Source organism: Eubalaena glacialis, chromosome 12 (assembly GCF_028564815.1).
Source record: "Eubalaena glacialis isolate mEubGla1 chromosome 12, mEubGla1.1.hap2.+ XY, whole genome shotgun sequence".
Classification (NCBI taxonomy): domain Eukaryota; kingdom Metazoa; phylum Chordata; class Mammalia; order Artiodactyla; family Balaenidae; genus Eubalaena; species Eubalaena glacialis.
Window position 1 is genome coordinate 71094023 of NC_083727.1, and position 19802 is coordinate 71113824.

Sequence of the window (19802 nt, forward strand, 5' to 3'; positions counted from 1 at the left end):
AGAAGCAGACCCAGTGTGTGCAGGCAGGTACTTCTTATGAAAGGAGAATGCCCATTAAAGGAAGATGAGTGGAAAAGGAGGCACAGGCTTGTTAAAATATATCTAGTTGCCGCTGTGGTCTCTCAGTACCGTTATAAGTTTGTTGTTTATATTTAAAGTACATTGTATTTAGAGATTATCTGTATTTGCATAGGCCTCTTTGACTACTAAGGTAATCATTTAAGGTCTGTCCATAGTTTCCATTTTGATAAGCAAAATTTAGCATGCGTATCTACTCCCAGGCTCAAAATATAATTCCCACTGGGAAGCAAAAATAAAGTTTCCACCTGCCCACTTTAAAAATTAAATGATTTTTTGAAGTTTTTCTGCAGTGTCCAGGCAGATCTTGACATAACTCAGAATTCCAGCTGTTCTTTTCACCATGGCAATGTTAATTAATCGATGAAGGTTAGACTTCCTGTGGTTGCCACTGACCCTACCCAGCACCCTCTGTGAGGCCAGAGTCAGCATTTGCAGTATTATCCTCTTCCCTCCCCTCCTAATAAATCCAACTTCTAAAGTGTTGGCAACGTCAGGGGATACAGAGTTACTTAACACACCTCAGCAAAACTTTCAAATTCTCCTCCTTAGATCTCTAATATCTTCTCTGCAAAAGTTCTTCTCCCACTACAGAACCCTCATGTCTCCCCTGCAGCCCCCCTTTAATCCCTGTCTATTCTCACAAGCATCTTCAACTTCAATACTCCACTCAACAAAACAAAGCCTTCTGTGGCCGACCTTCCTTATCCCCTTGCTCCAAAGAAAGCAGTTCTCGAATTATCGATGTTGATGAGGGTGGGTCCAGTGAGAAGGTTCCTGCTCTTCTGTCTCCAAACAATGTATTTCACCAGACAAAGCATATCTCTTGGGGGTAGAGGGAGAGAAGTGAGGTAGGGAGTGCTTAGAGCAGGGAGAGACTCTGCTTATAAGAAAATAAAGAGCGGGCTTCCCTGGTGGCGCAGTGGTTGAGAATCTGCCTGCCAATGCAGGGGACACGGGTTCGAGCTCTGGTCTGGGAAGATCCCACATGCCGCGGAGCAACTGGGCCCGTGAGCCACAACTGCTGAGCCTGCGCATCTGGAGCTTGTGCTCTGCAACAAGAGAGGCCGCGATAGTGGGAGGTCCGCGCACCGCGATGAAGAGTGGCCTCCGCTTGCCACAACTAGAGAAAGCCCTCACACAGAAACGAAGACCCAACACAGCCAAAAATAAATAAATAAATAAATAAATAAGAAAATAAAGAGCAACATTGGCATAGAAAAAGTAACTGCCTTACCTGTCCTCTCTTTTTCTATTTTGTCTATCAGATAGACTCCTTGCCCCTATTACATGAGAAAAATCTATTATAATACATGAGAAAAATACGCCATCTTCTAGCAAAAGCAACCAATGAAGAAGCTTGATTTAAATGTGTCACCTTCCTACCATGAGCCCAGCACTGAGCTAGGGACAGGAAAGTGCAGCAGAATTTTCTCTCCTTCTGAAAACTATCAACTTTCTGGAGACTTCCAGACATGTGATTCCTAAAGAACAGACATTATAGGAAAGAATCAAACACCTAACATGTGATTCGAAGATCAGAGCTATAGAAATTCAGAGAAGGGTGTGGTCAGAATTGACTGGAGCAGTCAGGAAAGATTTCAAAATCTGTCTATGCAGGCATGGTGACATCATGACCAACACTGAAGACAATCTTGCTGGGTATAGATTTTGGGTTGACAGGTTTTTGGTTGTTGTTGTTGGGTTTTTTTCCCCCAGTATTTTAAAGATGTTGATTCATTGTCTTCTGGCTTGCAGAGTTTCTGAAGGAAGTCTGCTGTAATTATAATGTTTCCTTTGTTCCTCTGAATATAAGGTGTCTCTCTGTGTTTTTAAATTTTCTGGATGTTTTCAAGATTGTCTCTTTACCTTTGGTTACTAGATGTTTGAATATGATGTGTCTGAGTGATTTTTTCAATATTCATCCTCAGTGTGGTTCTCTAATATTCTTAGATCTGTGCTTTGATATCTTTCATAATTCTTAGAAAATTATCAACATTATATCTTCATATATTATCACACCACATTCTCTCAATTTTCCCCTTTGGAGAGTCCAGTTATACCTATGTTAGACTGTCTGATATTATCCCAAGCTCTTGGGTGCTCTGTTTTTACAGGCATACCTTGTTTTATTGCAGTTTGTGGCAATCCTGCATTGTCAGATGACGGTTAGCAATTTTAGCAATAAAGTATTTTTAATTAAGGTACGTATGTTGTTTTTTAGACATAATGCTATTGCACACATAATAGACTACAGCATAGCATAAACATAACTTTTATATGCACTGAGAAATCAAAAAATTTGTGTGGCACACTTATTGCAATAATTGCTGTATTGCAGTGGTCTGGAACCAAACTGCAATATCTCTGAGGTATGCTTATATTCATTTCACTTTTTTTCTTTGAATTTCAGTTTGAGCAATTTCTTCAAGTTTACTAATTCTTGTCTCAGCTGTATGGAAACTACTCATAAGCCTGCTGAAGGCATTATTCATCTCTGTATTTTTTATTTCTAGCATTTTCATTTGACTCTTTCTTATACTTTCCATCTCTTTGTTAAAATTCTCAACCTGCTATCGCATGTTTTTACTTTTTCCATATTGGAGCATCTAACATATTAATCAGACTTATTTTAAAATCCCTGTCTGGGCTTCCCTGGTGGTGCAGTGGTTGAGAGTCTGCCTGCCAATGCAGGGGACACGGGTTCGAGCCCTGGTCTGGGAGGATCCCACATGCCGCAGAGCAACTAGGCCCGTGAGCCACAATTACTGAGCCTGCGCGTCTGGAGCCTGTGCTCCGCAACAAGAGAGGCAGCGACAATGAGAGGCCCGCGCACCGCGATGAAGAATGGCCCCCACTTGCCACAACTGGAGAAAGCCCTCGCACAGAAATGAAGACCCAACACAGCCATAAATAAATTAATTAATTAATTTAAAAAATTAAAAAAAAAAAATCCCTGCCTGATTTCAATATCTGGATTATCTCTGAGTCTAGATTTGTTCACTGTTTTGTCTCTTCACAGTGGGCTTTTTTCTCTATTTTTATGTGTTTCATAATTTCATGATTTTCAGACATAGAGTATCTAAAATATATAGTGAGATAAATAATATTTATGCCTGGAAATTTAAGTCAATTTAGCAAGGGGCTAGATTTGTTTTTTGTTGTTGCTATGGTTACTGCCAGTGTACCATCAGCTTCAAATCCCTCTGGCATTAGCTTTCCATTTTTTTAAATAGAATTGGGTCACTTGCCATTTCTAAACCACTTATTGGCAAGGGGGATGGAATTGCCATAACTGATTTAGACTAGCAAGCAGGAGTCATTCCTTGAGTCTGGATGTGATCAGTTTCCCAGAATAATCTATCTATCCAATTTATGAAGAAAATCAGAGTCTGTTAGTAGGGGAAAAGTAGGAAATGACTTTTAGAAGACATACATCAACTTTTAGATTAATGCACCAAGACTAAATTTTGGTGAGTTTTGTAACTTACCTTAACCCTATGTCTACATTTCCACCCTGGGCTTTGAGAACTTGCTACTCTGATGATAAAATGTACAGAGAGCTAAACTTAAGCTAACAAGAATTTCTCCAGAATCCAGGCCCATTTATATTTCTCGCTTTTTTACTGTATGCCACCCTCTAATACTGTGGTCCAGTGGGTCCCTGAGTCTGTGTGGATGTCAGAGGTTCTCCGACTCTGTATTGGACTGGGTGATACTGTTCGTCCTTTCACTGGAATAGTAGTTCTCAAATTCTAGTGAACCATCTGTGCAATCATTTTCTTCCTAGCATCTTCTCAAAAATAAAAATACCTAACATTTATATTAATTCTTTACCAATTATGAAACTCTCTTGCATATAACATTCCCCAAAACCTTACAACAGTAATTGAGATAGCTCTGACTCAACCACCCACATTATTCATACTACAACTTCTTGCCTCTAATTTGCTGCACCTTTACCATCTAGGTGATGCCCACCTCTTGTATTTTGGTCTTGCTCTCCAAGATTTCCCTAGGATGTACCCAGTACCTACTTGATGTCCGTGGTTATCCACTCAGAAAGTCTTCCTTAAAGTCACCCAAATTATTGCTTCCCTAATTCTAATTAAAGTTCCTATCCTCTAAGTGCCCTGACTTCAAGCTAATTGTAGTGGGGGAAATTCTTCTTACCAACTCACCCTAGGGTGTAAAGTATTGACAGAAACTTACTGAGAGGATCAAATATGAATTAGGCATCAAAAAGTGTCTTCAAAAAAAAAAAAAAAAAAAAAAGTGTCTTCATAAAAATTATGTAAGTCTGAATTAGGTATTATTTCACTACAAAAGTTTGTGAGATGACATCAAATCCTACTGTACACAAGTAAAATGAAGTTACTATCTTCTTCAGGTTTTAAAGTCAAACATTATTTTTAACTGATGGTGATTAAGGAAAATGTATGTTGCTATTATAATAGCTGTCTTGATTTATATCAAGCTTACATTAGCTTAAAATAAAAGATTTCAAAGAAAAGAAAATACAACGAGGCTTAGATTTCCATTGATTTACTTCCTTGCTGAATGTGTCTTGCAATTATCCAAATGCTCTGTGGCTTTGGGAGAGCAGCAGAGGAAAATTGAAGCCATGCCTTTGTCAAGTGACATTATGCAGTCCATAAACACTCATAGTTGCTTACATTTCTTCTAATATTTTGTGGCACATCACGGAGAAATGGCTGTTACACAATGTCCCTTCAGCATGGATCTAGATGAAACTCTGCTCTATCTATGAAGGCAGTGCTTGGTTTTCAATCATTATTTGCACATTGATAACATCAAAGAAAATTTTCAATTTTATGAGCCTTTTTCAGAAACTTCAAAGGCTATCAGTGTCTTTTAAAAGGTGGGGAGTAAAAAGAAGCACTTTGCATCCGGAAGCATTGCTGCACAAATGCTTGTGTTCCAAGTGATTGGCAGCTCGTCACTCTTTATACCATCATATCTCATAGATTTTTGCATAAGTCTTCATTTGCATGAATGATTCAGTTCTGAGCCCATCCTCTTCTCATAACCTCTTAGGCAACCATATACATCCAAGACAATACTATCTCTCATATGATGCAGTGATCTCCAGCTGGTCTTGATTTCATTCTTGAACCTCTAGGTTCACTCTCTACACAGCAGTCAGTGAGGTTTTAAAAATCTTTTAAAATGTTATATGAGATCATTTCCAATTTAAATCTCTTCAATGGTTTCCCATTACCCATAAAATAAAATACAAACTTCTCACAATGCCATAAATGATCTGACCCCTGCCTACTCACCTGGCCTCAGTTCATATCACTCTCCCTTCTTCCACTATGCTCCAACTACCCTAGCTTCTCTAAGTTCCTTGAGCTTATAGTAGGATTCTAAGTTCAGGAACATTGCACTCAGAATTTTATTTTTCCTGACTTTCATATAGCTAGATGTTTGCTGTTGTTTGTTTGTGTGTTTTGGGTTGGTATTTTGTTTTGATTTTGCCATTCAAACTTCAGCCTATGTACATTATCTTCCTTGATCATCCAACCATCCAATCCAATCTAAAGTAGCCATCTAGCTATACTGGTTAGTTTTTTATATTTCTCTGTACAGCACTTTTCACCACTATCTAATATTTTCTTTTCTTATTCATTGGCTTTTTATTTGTGTGCAACTACCCACAAGAATGTAAACTGTATGAGAAGAAGGACCTGGTCTATCTGGTCACTGTTATACCCTGAGTCCACAGGGCAGTGTGTCTTACACATTGCAAGAGCTCAATAAGTATTTGTGCAATGAATGAATTGATAAATGGATAAATGAGTGTCAATTGCACATTGATACGGCCTTAGCTATCTGACCTCATCATGCCTCTCCAATCCCTTTGTCTCTTCCAACTGGCTTCCTTGGCTCAAGCATTCCTTCCCTGTCTCTTCGCCTAGGGGAAGCCACTTTACCCTTTAATTCTCAACTAAAATGAACAAATGAAGTTTATGTACCCTTACTTGGTGGATTTTTTGTGGGGAACAGCATAAACATAAAGTTAATCTTTTGAAACACAGCCCTGACGCCTATAAAACCAATCATTATGAGCGTTAAATACAAGTATGTCAGTAGGTATCTAGATCTGATGGAAAGATGTTCCATAAAGTATTACTTCACTTCTCTCTTTCCTTTACCACTGGACCAGGGTTGGTCCTAGAGAGCATTGCATATGGCTTAATACCTCCTCCAAATTTTTGTTGGGACAGCTCACAAATTATTTCCTTAGAAATTTGATGGGAAGGTAGTATATGAATTGGAAGAACTGATTTCCACTTCCATTTCCTTAGCTTCCTCATGTGTGTTTGATGAGGATATTTAATCTCTGTGTTGCAGTCTGTAATGAGGCAGTTATGTTAACATCATGAGAATAAACAAAATGCAATCTCTAGAACCATACTTCTTCCATTCCTGGCTTTAGCTCCCTGTTCTCTCCATTGAAAAGCCTTTTTCCTCCAACTTCATCTGGTGAAACATCATCCATCCTTCAGAAGAACCGAAGTCTTTCCCTTGCATATCACCTTCAACAGCCCTACCCCCAGGACAAGAGTACATATATGTGTATACGTGTGCATGTGCACACACACACACACACACACACACAAACACGAACACAATCCATGGAGTTTTTTCCCCAGCAATTTGTTTATCTTCTTTGACACTTCTAATGTCATCTACATAACTATTTCCCAACAGATTATGAGTTTTTAAGGACGGTATATACTTATTCTTTCACAACCCCATGGCATGTGTGCATTGAACACAGTAACAACAGAAAATGAATTGACTTTGGTGTCCATCTCTGTGGAGAACTGGGAATCTACAAATAGTTTATCTTTCAAGTCCTCAAAATAGTACAGAGAATTTTATACCAAAGTGATGTAAATAACCTGAAGAAAAATGAGAAAATTGGAAATAATCAAGAATTTGCTCACCACTTCACTGAAGCAACTTTAACATATGTATATGAGAGAGGAAGCAGCACCCTGGGAACCACTCAAGGACTAGCATCAGAAGAAAATACTCCCTGCCTTTTCTGCGGGGATCCTCCAAACTCGCCAAAAGTGCCAACACTTCAAAAGTCCACCTAAATATCCCTTCTGATGAAATAATATTCTAAGATACAGTGGAAGTACAGTCTTTGGGCTCCACATTTTGGGCACTGTCAAAAAAAAAAAAATGTATTTTGATCAATACTATCTTCTCGGCAAAAGCCTGACTCTGGTCTTGTGGAATCTGTTAATTGAGAACAAATGGCAGCAATATGTGTTTCTGCAAAAAGGCTGATACCTTAACATATTGAAGAGCAAGTGGCAAGTTAGAGCTGGGTACTGCATTGTACCAGAGGATTGGATGAGCCCCAGAGATCTGGACAAGTCATGATGTGAAAAGGGAAACAACCACCAAAGAGCATGTATATAACGAATGAAGCCACATGCTGGATGAGCAGAAATTAATGAAATAGAAAATAAAGATCAACAAAGTAGGGCTTCCCTGGTGGTGCAGTGGTTGAGAATCCGCCTGCCAATGCAGGGGACACGGGTTCGAGCCCTGGTCTGGGAAGATCCCACATGCCGCGGAGCAACTGGGCCCGTGAGCCACAACTACTGAGCCTGCGCATCTGGAGCCTGTGCTCCGCAACAGGAGAGGCAGCGATAGTGAGAGACCCACGCACCGCGATGTAGAGTGGCCCCCACTTGCCGCAACTAGAGAAAGCCCTCGTACAGAAACGAAGACCCAACACAGCCAAAAATAAATAAATAAATTTATTAAAAAAAACAAAAAACAGAGTAAAAACTTTATTCTAGTAAAATTACTAAACGAGGTAAAAGACACAGAGTACACAGAGCTGATTAATATTTTCTAATTTAATTTTATCTCCAATATCTCAAAGAAAATACTGGCTCAGTGACTAGAAGAATAATCTATAGCTCGACATGAACATATATAGGGGTTTCAGGATGATGCAAAATATTCTCTTGCCATTTCCATCAGGATGAATTCAATTCACAGAGTCAGCCTCTGATGGGCACCTGGAATTCTCTCCCCATTGACCTTGCGGCCCCTCTGCTATTTCACAACTCAAACTTCCTTTCAGGGTTTCTACTCCATATTTCCCTTAATTTTTATAACCCAGGGGACCTATTTCCTGGTATGACCCTGGCTGGGGAGATATATTCCTGGCTTTATCCTAGAAGAGAATGTGGATCCCCACGTTCTTCAAAGCAGAGTACCAACAAGACAAGCCAACGTCTCTCTTGCTAATGTTTATTACCTTTTGTAGAGAAACTCAGATGTGTGGGTAATCAGCATATTGACCACCATCAGGAGTAGGATTGCATTGATGACAGACACACAACCTTGGCTAAATCATATAAGGTTTACTTATTGAAAATACAAAGAAGGAAGACAGCACACAGTTCTGGAAGCTAACACCTAAAGGACTGAGTACCAAATCAGACTTGTGGAAGCTCAGCTGGCCCCCTTCAAGGCCAAAGTTATATACAACAGAACTTAGGTACACATAAGACTGGAACAGTTCTGTATGGAGTCTAGCTTGGAAATGTGCAAAAGACCACCCCAGCTGAGCCAGCTACACACCATCAGTCTCAGGGTTGTACAATGGGCCACATGACCACAGAGCTTCAGGCGTGCATGTTATGCTTTCCTCATCGATACCTCACAGCCTCTCCACACCTACATAGCCTGGTCCACCTATATGCCTGAAGTGAGAACCTCAGACTTAGAACAAGGGTTTCTTGCCCAATTGTGGATGTCAACGTCACAATCATTTAAGGTATTACCAGGCAAATCCTGCAGTGTATTGTTATGCTAAAAAATCCTTCCCCCAGTAAGGATGGGAAGAATGAGGCAGAGGAAGAAAAAGAGCCCCTCTCCCCCACTGGCTGGAGAGTATTTCATGGTATTTTCCTATCAGTTTCTGTAATTTTCAACCCACGTATAAAAGCCTAAATTTTAAAACTAGTTTTAAAAAATGAAATAAAGTGTAGTGCCATAGGAGTCCTTTAAGGACAAACACCGTGGTCCTACCCATCTTTTTTTCTCTCTTTAGGCATGTTGTAATAGAACTAAATTAGGAGAATTAGCCCCGCCTAACTGGTTACTTGCTCTTCTAAAAAAAACAAAAAAGAAATTCTTAATCTCTGAATGCTAACATTTTTATCAGCAGCCTTGGTGAGAGGCATGTTTGCAATACTGAGGCCATGGCTTCCCATTTGGGAGGGACTGATGTCTCAGTCTAGAACGATGGCTAATTATCATGGAGCATATTACAGAAGCAGAACCTCTTTCTATCTTTTCTTCATCTCCTATCTTCCACCTACTTAATACACTTAAATATTCCAGTCCTCACTAATTTAATCTCTCCTTTTTTTTTCTTTTTAAAATTTATTTAAAAAATAAGGGGCTTCCCTGGTGGCGCAGTGGTTGAGAATCTGCCTGCCAATGCAGGGGACACGGGTTCGAGCCCTGGTCTGGGAGGATCCCACATGCCGCGGAACGACTAGGCCCGTGAGCCACAATTACTGAGCCTGCGCGTCTGGAGCCTGTGCTCCACAACAAGAGAGGCCGCGATAGTGAGAGGCCCGCGCACCGCGATGAAGAGTGACCCCCACTCGCCGCAACTAGAGAAAGCCCTCACACAGAAACGAAGACCCAACACAGCCAAAAATAAATAAATAAATAAATAAAAATAAAATTAAAAAACAAGGTTAATACAACCATAGAACCTTGGGTCATCACTCTTATTTCTCAGTGTTCTCATATTTCTCCACCCTGTTCTCAGCATAGTTCTTAAAAAACAAAAATATTTCCCTTAAAAACAACATTTCATTCTGATTAAGAACCTGGATATGTGTGAAAGGAGTTCTTATTCACTTGGATCTCAGGAGTATAGGACTTATTTTGTGATTTGGTTTTATACAATACCTTACGTCACCCACTAATTTAATTTTTACATGATCCACTGAAGGCTTAGAAGAAATTGTTGTATTTTAATAATCGTCCTCTCTGAACCCTTGTCTACATGTCCTAGATGTACCCACATGTAAATATATGTTCCCATTTCTGGAGATCCGTACCCTCTGATCTACACACAGTAATGTCACGTATTCTATTTTAGAAATTCTTGCTCCTCCAAGTCTTGGTTTAACTGAACAACAAAGTTTGGAGCTCTGACCTTTCAAGGGGCTTAAGAATAGAATTTTGGAACCCTTTCTGGCACAGTCTACAGTTATTTTTCCCATTTTTGGAATCTGTCTGCTGTTTTCGTCATACAGAAGAAGTCTGCACATGTCTCTGCCATCAGTCAACCTGAGAAATTCCCCCTATTATTTATAATCTAGAAACTAGAATTTCTCATAATATAAGAATTTTGCTCTGTTTACAAAAGAAAAAGACCAGCAATTTTGCAAAAGTTTCCCACCTTTGGAACATTTTCATGGGGGGAAAAAAGACCACCTTCTTCACTTTGTCCCCCTTTACTACACCCAAAAGCCCAACCTTGCTGGACTGAACAGGAAGACAGACTGCTATCAGTCAGGATAGGATGGAAGACAGAAATTATTCATTCATGCCAGAAGCAAAAGCAAGGTCCAGCAGAATTCTGAGATCTCAGTCTTGGATTACCTGTAAGTTTGATAGAAAGCTGAAATGGCACTTGGAGATAGACAAAGTTCTCCGATTGCAGTCCTTGTAGGCTAACATTCTTCAGAAACTCTCATCCTTTAATTAAAGCAGGAAATTGCAGACAATGCTCAGAGAAGAGCTACACACCCATGATTATAGGGACATCTTCTGGCCTAGGGCTTATTACAATGAACTGTATTCTTCACTCTGCTGAGAAACATGCAGAGGTTTGTGGGCAGTTGCCGAAATACTTAGGATAGGCCCAAGGATTGTACGGCAGCCCACCCATTCATGGTCACAGGCAATTTCTCCTCCTGAGGAAGGGACTTGTTGTTCCTGGGATTCTATCAGGAGTATGGACCTCTTTTTCCACAGGCATTAATTGAACAGCAGTGAGTTCGCAGACTGACATGCAGTTCGGGTACCATTGATCTTAGGTATAGTGTTAGAAAAATCCAATGCACCGCTTTAAAGTGCCACAAAAGCATCCTGCTTAGGATACTATAGTTAGAAACAAGGAGAAAATCCATTGAACCCAAAGTGATGGGAATGGAATTATTTACTGAATCAATTGAGATTCTTATGACAAAAATTAATGGTTCAGATCAGCCCTGCAAAAACTTTTTTAAACGCTTCTCTGAAAAAATATTATCTTACCTTAATTTATTCTTTGAGATCCAAACACCTTTACGAAATAGCTGTCTTCTTCCACTGTTTCTGATACCATGTCATAAAAAGGACTATTACTGCATTATGAAGGAAAAAACTCTGTTTTTATTGCAGTTCTGGCATTTACCATCTATTGTTTCCTTTTTTATTTTGTATTTATTTATTTTTGTTTCTTTTTTTAAAAAGGCTCTTAAATCTCTGTAACTTGATTTCCTCAGTTCTAAAGTGAACAACATATTCATGAAATAATATGTTCATGACCTCATTGTGAAGATTTAAAAGTTCGTAAAATATTTTAAAAGTTAAAATCACTATATATGTATAAAATATTAATATTATATACATGGTACATACATCAGAAAAACATGAGATCAGACTATAAGTGATATAAGATGAAGATAAAGTAACTCATCTGCTTTTTTGAATAATATGCCAGAATTTATACATCCAAATATGTGCTTTTTTCAAAGTGGATTCCCTGAGAGGCACACTAATTTAATAGGAAGCTACTACTCAAAATATGTTTGATTTTTTTTTCCTGGAACTGCTATCAGAAGCCAATTTATAAGCAATAAGAAAATCAATCCTAATTAGTTTGTCATTAAATCTTTTTTAGCATCAAAACCAGCAGTCCTAGTTTGACCCCCGTGCCACATTCATCAGACTTAGGTCTGTTCAGCTCATAGCACTTAAAAAATTAGTCACACTAAAAAAAAAAAATAACTGGCCAGGATTTTCAAAGTGAGTGTTACAGACCCTGAAAGCAATTCCAAAGTAATAGTTCCATAAATTCTTTTTTAATAAGGCAGTATTATTGGAATAATTGTGAAGCTTCCAAGATAATGTTTTAGATATGAACAGCACTATTTGCATGACTAAGTTCTGACTATGTTTTTCAAAAATCAGTTCCAATACATACTGGCCCTGCTTCAAACATTACAAGGTCCCTCAAGGACTCTAGTACCCCTAAAGGGAGTAGAGGATTGACTGATGAGAAGTCCATACCTGATACCACCTAAGCTGATAATTGTGAAGTTGTGATTTTTCCAAAATTCACCTTAGACAATAATACGTTTTGAAATATTAATTCTATTCATGAAATTCTATTGCTCAATTAAATCTGTATGTTTAAATATCAGACTTTGTCGGCTAAGACAAAATGAAGTGATACCAAATATCAGGTCAGATGCAAGGACCGAAAACAGACCTCAGTTATTAAAGCAACAGTTGCCCTACATCATTTTTCTTGTTGAATTAGTCAATACTTACAGTAGATTAAAGGCAACCACAAATTCTTTGCCCCTCCTGTCAATATCCCCTTCCTTTGAATCTTGGCTGGCCCTGAGACAGCTATCACCAATGGAACGCAGTGGAAGTAATGCTGTCTAATTTCAAAGGCTGAACCTTAAGAAATCTGCATCTTCTGCATTCATGCTTGAAACATTTCCTTTGACCACCACACTGTTAGGATTTCAAGTCCCATGAAGCAGCCATATGGAGGAAAATCGAGACACTGTGGTTGACAGTCCCAGCTGAGCTCCTAGCAAAGCCAGCACAGACTGGGAGACCTGTAAGTGAGCCCTCTTGGTAGTTTCAGCCTCATACAGTCTCCAGATAATCACAGTCCCAGCTGACACCACTTATAGTATAATCTAACACTACCACTTACTATTTATATTTCTGGGGTAAATTATTTAATCCTCTGTGCCTCAATGTCCTCATTTTAAAACTGCAACAATAATAACACCTTCCTTATTGGTTTGTTATTGATAAAAGGGAAATAAAATATCGAAAGCATCTTCGTAACAGAGTAGGTTTCATTAAACCAATATATAAATTTGCCATTGCCACATTGTTTTTACTTAATAAACCTTGCCAGCGATCTAATGTAAGCTAAGGAGCACCCTCATACCTGATATCTCATTGAGAATCTCTTTCCACTTATTCTTTAGCTTTATTTCTAGGAAATGTCAAGAACATTGATTAAGGGTTTCCCTGGTGGCTCAGTGATTAAGAATCCACCTGCCAATGCAGGAGACACAGGTTCGAGCCCTGGTCCAGGAAGATCCCACATGCCGCGGAGCAACTAAGCCCGTGCACCACAACTACTGAGCCTGCACTCTAAAGCCCGCAAGCCACAACTACTGAGCCCAGGCGCCTAGAGCCCATGCTCCGCAACAAGAGAAGCCACCGCAATGAGAAGCCCATGCACCGCAATGAAGAGAGTAGCCCCCACTCGCCACAACTAGAGAAAGCCCGCGTGCAGCAACGAAGACCCAATGCAGCCAAAAATAAATAAATGAAAAAAATAAAATTTTTTAAAAATCTAAAAAAAAAAAAAAGAACATTGATTAAAGGGACTCACATGGCAACTGGACTCCTAGTCGTTTCTTGATGAGGACATTGACAACAACTCAGCAGGAGTTTGTAACAGATTTTTCTTCAATTGAACATGTTCTGATTGTCACTGTCATCATCATCATCACCATCTTTTGCTTATTTGTCGTGACTTCTATGAGTTTTTGATGAAAATTATCCAGTCAGATTACATTTATCATGTGCAACTACAGCTTCTCTCCGCCATTGGACAAATACCCTATAACAGCGGTCCCCAACCTTTTTGGCACCAGGGACTGGTTTCGTGGAAAACACTCTTTCCACGAATTGGGGGGGGGGATGGTTTAGGCGGTAATGTGAGTGATGGAGAAATGGGGAGTGGCAGATGAAGCTTCGCTCGCTCGCCGGTACCAGTCTGCACCCCGGTATTGGGGACCCCTGCCCTAGAACCAGAGGTCATGTCATGTCATGGAACACTACTGCACAATAAAAAGTAACCATCATTGATACATGCAATAAACTGGATGGATCTTGAGGACATTATTCTGAGTGAAAAAAGGCAGTCTCAAAAGGTCACTACTGTATAATTCCATTCATCTTATATTCTTGAAATGACAAAATTTTAGAGATGGATGACAGGCTAGTAGGTGTCAAGAATTAGGGATGGTGGAGGAAAAAGGGTTGGCCGTGGCTGTAAAGGGATAGCAGGAGGGCGATCTTTGTGGCGATGGAATAGTTCTGAATCTTAACTGGGGTGCTGGCTACACAAATATACAGAGGTAACAAGATGATATAGAACTATACACACACATTGTATCAACGTCAGTCTCCTGGTTGTGATATTGTACTATGGTTATGTAACATGTAAATACTAATGGAAACCGGTTAAAGGGTAGGCAGGACCCCTCTGTACAATTTTTGTAACTTCCTGTAAGTCTATAATAATTTTTAAATTAAAAATCAAAAAAGGAAAATGCTAAACGTTAGTGAGAACTAGGATCAATTAAAAGTTTCAAACACTTTGGAAACAGTAACTAGTCAACTAAACATATACCTACCTATACCCTAGCAATGCTAGTCTTGGCCATATACCCAAGAGAAGTGAATGCTTATGTCCATCCACCAAAAGATATACACATGAGTGTTCAGAGTAGGTTTACTCATAAAAGTCATAAACTGGAAACAATCCATCAACTGGAGAATAAATAAATAAAACGTGGTGGATTCATCCAGGGGAATATGGCATGGCAATAAAGAAAAATCAAACTGCTCATGGATGAAACACTTGGATAAATCTCACAGACCTGGTGTTGAGCAAAAAAAAAAGCCAGATGCAAAGGAAAGCGTTCTATATGTAGAGAAGTCAGAAAAATGGTTACTTCTAGGATGGTGGCATTAACCAGCAAGGGGCATCAGGAAACCTCCTGGAAATATTCTATATCTTAACCTGTGCAGTGGTTACACAAGTGTATACATATGTAAAAACTCCTTAAAATATATGTTTCAATTGATATACCTCATTTTATGCATTTTATGCCTCAGTTAAAAAAAGAGGGGGAGAGAGTCAGGGCAAGATGGCGGAAGAGTAAGACGCGGAGATCACCTTCCTTCCCACAGATACAGTAGAAATACATCTACACGTGGAACTGCTCCTACAGAACACCCACTGAACGCTGGCAGAAGACGTCAGACCTCCCAAAAGGCAAGAAACTCCCCACGTACCTGGGTAGGGCAAAAGAAAAAATAAATAACAGAGACAAAAGAATAGGGACGGGCCCTGCGCCAGTGGGAGGGAGCTGTGAAGGAGGAAAGGTTTCCACACACTAGGAAGCCCCTTCGTGGGCACAGACTGCGGGTGGCAGAGGGGGAAGCTTCAGAGCCACGGAGGAGAGCGCAGCCACAGGGGTGCAGAGGGCAAAGCAGAGAGATTCCCGCACAGAGGCTCGGCGCCGAGCAGCACTCACCAGCCCGAGAGGCTTGTCTGCTCACCCGCCGGGGCGGGCGGGGCTGGGAGCTGAGGCTTGGGCTTTGGTGCTAGCCAGGAGGGAGTCCGGGAAAAAGACTGCAGCTGCCGAAGAGGCAAGAGACTTTTTCTTGCCTCTTTGTTTTGCGGCGCGCAAGGAGAGGGGATTCAGAGCGCCGCCTAAACGAGCTCCAGAGACGGGCGCGAGCCGCGGCTATCAACGCGGACCCCACAGCAACAGGGGCGCAGAGGGAAAAACGGAGAGATTCCCGCACAGAGGCTCGGCGCCGAGCAGCACTCACCAGCCCGAGAGGCTTGTCTGCTCACCCACCGGGATGGGCGGGGGCTGGGACCTGAGGCTCGGGCTTCGGTCGGATCGCAGGGAGAGGACTGGGGTTGGCGGCGTAAACACAGCCTGAAGGGGCTAGCGCACCACAGCTAGCCGGGAGGGAGCCCGAGAAAAAGTCTGCAGCTGCCGAAGGGGCAAGAGACTTTTTCTTGCCTCTTTGTTTCGCGGCGCGCAAGGAGAGGGGATTCAGAGCACCGCTTAAACGAACTCCAAAGACGGGCGCGAGCCGCGGCTATCAGCGCGGACCCCAGAGACGGGCATGAGACGCTAAGGCTGCTGCTGCCGCCACCAAAAAGCCTGTGTGCGAGCACAGGTCACTCTCCACACCGCCCCTCCCGGGAGACAGTGCAGCCCGCCACGGCCAGGCTCCCGTGATCCGGGGACAACTTCCCCGGGAGAGCACACGGCGCGCCTCAGGCTGCTGCAACATCACGCTGGCTTCTGCCGCCGCAGGCTCGCCCCGCCTCCTCCATACCGCTCCCTCCCCCCGGCCTGACTGAGCCAGAGCCCCCCAATCAGCTGCTCCTTTAACCCCGTTCTGTCTGGGTGGGGAGCAGATGCCCTCAGGCGACCTACATGCAGAGGCGGGTCCAAATCCAAAGCTGAACCCCGGGAGCTGTACGAACAAAGAAGAGAAAGGGAAATCTCTCCCAGCAGCCTCAGAAGCAGCGGATTAAAGCTCCACAAACAACTTGATGTGCCTGCATCTGTTGAATACCTGAATAGACAACGAATCATCTCAAATTTAGGAGGTGGACTTTGGGAGCAGGATATATTAATTTTTCCCCTTTTCCTTTTTTTGTGAGTGTATATGTGTATGCTACTGGGTGAGATTTTGTCTGTATAGCTTTGCTCTCACCGTTAGTCCTAGGGTTAGGCCCGTCTTTTTTTTCTTTTTTTTTTTTTACTTAAAAATTTTTTTTTCCCTAATAAATGTTTTCTTAATAATTTTTTCTTACTTTCTATTTTTAAAAAATTAAAAAAAAATTTTTAGTAAGTTTTTTCATATTTTTTATTTTAAAAAATTAAAATTTTTTTCTTAATAAATTTTTTCTTAATAATTTTCTTATTTTTTATTATAAAAAATTAATAAATCTATTTTAAAAATTAAAAAAAATTTTTCTTAATAAATTTATTCTTAATAATTTTTTTCTTATTTTTTATTATAATAGCTTTATTTTATTTTATTTTATCCTCTTTCTTTCTTTCTTTCTATTTTTTCTCCCTTTTATTCTGAGCCGTGTGGATGAAAGGCTCTTGGTGCTCCAGCCAGACATCAGGGCTGTGCCTCTGAGGTGGGAGAGCCAACTTCAGGACACTGGTCCACAAGAGACCTCCCAGCTCCACATAATACCAAACGGCGAAAATCTCTCAGAGATCTCCATCTCAACATCAAGACCCAGCTTCACTCAACGACCAGCAAGCTACAGTGCTGGACACCCTATGCCAAACAACTAGCAAGACAGGAACACAGCCCCATCCATTAACAGAGAGGCTGCCTAAAATCATAATAAGGCCACAGACACCCCAAAACACACCACCAGACGTGGACGTGCCCACCAGAAAGACAAGATCCAGCCTCATCCACCAGAACACAGGCACTAGTCCCCTCCACCAGGAAGCCTACACAACCCACTGAACCAACCTTAGCCACTGGGGACAGATACCAAAAACAATGGGAACTACGAACCTGCAGCCTGTGAAAAGGAGACCCCAAACACAGTAAGATAAGCAAAATGAGAAGACAGAAAAACACACAGCAGATGAAGGAGCAGGGTCAAAACACACCAGACCTAACAAATGAAGAGGAAATAGGTAGTCTACCTGAAAAAGAATTCAGAATAATGATAGTAAGGATGATCCAAAATCTTGGAAATAGAATACACAAAATGCAAGAAACATTTAACAAGGACGTAGAAGAACTAAAGAGGAACCAAGCAACGATGAAAAGCACAATAAATGAAATTAAAAATACTCTAGATGGGATCAATAGCAGAATAACTGAGGCAGAAGAACGGATAAGTGACCTGGAAGATAAAATGGTGGAAGTAACTACTGCAGAGCAGAATAAAGAAAAAAGAATGAAAAGAACTGAGGACAGTCTCAGAGACCTCTGGGACAACATTAAACGCACCAACATTCGAATTATAGGGGTCCCAGAAGAAGAAGAGAAAAAGAAAGGGACTGAGAAAATATTTGAAGAGATTATAGTTGAAAACTTCCCTAATATGGGAAAGGAAATAGTTAATCAAGTCCTGGAAGCACAGAGAGTCCCATACAGGATAAATCCAAGGAGAAACACACCAAGACACATATTAATCAAACTATCAAAAATTAAATATAAAGAAAACATATTAAAAGCAGCAAGGGAAAAACAACAAATAACACACAAGGGCATCCCCATAAGGTTAACAGCTGATCTTTCAGCAGAAACTCTGCAAGCCAGAAGGGAGTGGCAGGATATACTTAAAGTGATGAAGGAGAAAAACCTGCAACCAAGATTACTCTACCCAGCAAGGATCTCATTCAGATTTGATGGAGAAATTAAAACCTTTACAGACAAGCAAAAGCTGAGAGAGTTCAGCACCACCAAACCAGCTTCACAACAAATGCTAAAGGAACTTCTCTAGGCAAGAAACACAAGAGAAGGAAAACACCTACAATAACAAACCCAAAACATTTAAGAAAATGGGAACAGGAACATACATATCGATAATTACCTTAAATGTAAATGGATTAAATGCTCCCACCAAAAGACACAGACTGGCTGAATGGATACAAAAACAAGACCCATATATATGCTGTCTATAAGAGACCCACTTCAGACCTAGAGACACATACAGACTGAAAGTGAGGGGATGGAAAAAGATATTCCATGCAAATGGAAATCAAAAGAAAGCTGGAGTAGCAATTCTCATATCAGACAAAATAGACTTTAAAATAAAGACTATTACAAGAGACAAAGAAGGACACTATATAATGATCAAGGGATCAATCCAAGAGGAAGGTATAACAATTGTAAATATTTATGCACCCAACATAGGAGCACCTCAATACATAAGGCAAATACTAACAGCCATAAAAGGGGAAATCAACAGTAACACAATCATAGTAGGGGACTTTAACACCCCACTTTCACCAATGGACAGATCATCCAAAATGAAAATAAATAAGGAAACACAAGCTTTAAATGATACATTAAACAAGATGGACTTAATTGATATTTATAGGACATTCCACCCAAAAACAACAGAATACACATTTTTCTCAAGTGCTCATGGAACATTCTCCAGGATAGATCATATCTTGGGTCACAAATCAAGCCTTGGTAAATTTAAGAAAATTGAAATCGTATCAAGTATCTTTTCCGACCACAACGCTATGAGACTAGATATCAATTACAGGAAAAGATCTGTAAAAAATACAAACACATGGAGGCTACACAATACACTACTTAATAACGAAGTGATCACTGAAGAAATCAAAGGGGAAATCAAAAAATATCTAGAAACAAATGACAATGGAGACACGACGACCCAAAACCTATAGGATGCAGCAAAAGCAGTTCTAAGAGGGAAGTTTATAGCAATACAAGCCTACATCAAGAAACAGGAAACATCTCGAATAAACAACCTAACCTTGCACCTAAAGCAATTAGAGAAAGAAGAACAAAAAAACCCCAAAGCTAGCAGAAGGAAAGAAATCATAAAGATCAGA